Below are 1,819 nucleotides of genomic sequence, written 5' to 3'. Positions count from 1 at the left end.
TTAAAAATTGTCGTATCGTATAATTTAAAAAAGAGATTTTTAAAGCTGAAACTTTACTCTATTAAGATATATTTATATTGTTGGTAAGAAAGTAATTGCGGTTTTTACTGATAGATGTCTTTTAAAAAAACGCGATGACTCTCTCTTTTTACTACACCTAATATATGTCTAAAACTTCACTGACAACTAAGTAAAAAACTAAGTTATATTATATAAATATCGTTTGAAATATATATAATTAGTTACATGTACAAAATATTTTTTCTTCTGGTTTATTTTGTAACGGACCGGACGGCCGGAAATATTCCGAATCTATCGTCGTTCCGAGGATGTAAGCGATACTAGGAATTGTAGAATTTACAGCGGATGGTAAGAAAAGACACACGATAACATACGGTTACCTATGTTGTTCCTCGAACTGCTGGAAACCGGCTTGCACCGTTGAGAGACTTCGTGATGTGATGTATCAGTCGGCTCGTTTCCGGATAGCTCACCTACACCGATCAGTCTTGTGATTCAGCACGCGAATCACTCTTCTCTCGTCTTACAAAACTGCACTGTTGCGTAAATCAATTTGGTTCACTGAACAAGTCTTTCTCCAGTGTAAGGATATTTGACGAAATTCCAGACGACGCGACGAAAAGATAGAGTGGCATTTGTCAGAGTTTCTCTAATATAAATATAATTATAAATGATTAAATACGAAAAAAACGAAGGAGCACGAATGTAGTTTATACACGAAATATATGAGATTGATTTAGTGTATCATAAGGAGCGTGATACAGTTATCAAAAAGACGATGAGAAAAAAAGCAGACGAGCAGATGGCAGATAATTTTCAACTCCACATCAAGTTTTACAGTTTACGATCCTAATCTCAATCACAACTATAGACAGAGTGGATACGATACCGTTATCGAGGGCACACCGATATCTAATAATACTTTTAATTAATGGTTAAATATATTAAATATTGTAAATTGTTTATATTTTCGAAATCGCTTGAGATTCGAGAATACGAGTGAATTTATGAAAAGTTCCTTTTGTTCAACACAGAATAATCGTAACACTTGGAAAACTGCGATTGCTTTATTCTTATCTGTGTTACAATTATAATACTGGAATTGTTACGTTCTTGCGATAACTTCGTAATTAATTTACTTTGGCGCGGATTAAACGACAGACGTAAACTGCTTCGCTAGAAAGGAGAAACGATGTTATCGTCTTGAATGTTTCTAAACATCACGACGACGCGAGAATGTTGCTCCGTCACTCGCCTCGGATGGAAAAACAACAACGGCCGTTTTCCACATTTTGCACTCGGTTGCGCGATACGTTAAAATAGCCGACTATAGTCTCTCGAGACTCGAAGAAGCTCCGGTTGCCCTCGCATAGATGTACGCGACACACGCCGTCTTTCCCTGTTCCCTCCCCCCTCCTCCTTCTCTCTCTTTCTCTCTCTCTCTCTCTCCGTCTTTCTCACACGTTCTATCGTTCCCACTTCGTCTCTCTCGTACCCTTTTGTCCCAACAGAAGAAACTCGGGTCGAGAAGCTTATGCCCTCACCGCCGCCGTTAGGTACGCGAGCGTGGAATTCGCGATTCTATCGCGGCACTCAACGCTGTATAAGCCGTTTCAAAGTCAACAGTCATTTCTCTCGACGTACGAACAGATCCCAATAAACGACAGAATGGGCAAGTCGACTCTTAAGAAACAATATACCGAAAGAAATATATATATTTTAATAAATTGTTTAAATAATACCTACTAAATACGAAGATATATTTATTTGGTACAAGAGCCAATTTTACTTAACTATC

General features: G+C 37.8%; 1 protein-coding gene across 13 annotated transcripts in view; it reads right to left on the bottom strand.

Moving 5' to 3' along the window:
- The window catches only part of LOC108752283, a 136,173-nt gene that overhangs the window by 89,465 nt on the left and 44,889 nt on the right, over positions 1-1,819 (bottom strand). For 2 of the 13 annotated variants that reach the window (XM_018493004.1, XM_018493010.1), the window contains exon 1: positions 402-646. The exons of 10 other annotated variants lie outside the window; for them this stretch is intronic. The gene's annotated coding sequence lies outside the window, so the exon portion shown is untranslated. Of the gene's footprint in view, positions 1-395; positions 647-1,819 lie in introns of those variants that run through there. One more of the 13 variants, XM_018493007.1, reaches the window with a different exon arrangement.

The sequence above is a fragment of the Trachymyrmex septentrionalis genome, unplaced genomic scaffold (assembly GCF_001594115.1).
Source record: "Trachymyrmex septentrionalis isolate Tsep2-gDNA-1 unplaced genomic scaffold, Tsep1.0 scaffold6, whole genome shotgun sequence".
Classification (NCBI taxonomy): domain Eukaryota; kingdom Metazoa; phylum Arthropoda; class Insecta; order Hymenoptera; family Formicidae; genus Trachymyrmex; species Trachymyrmex septentrionalis.
Note: the sequence above shows the minus strand (reverse complement) of the source record. Positions and strands in the feature narration are given on the sequence as shown.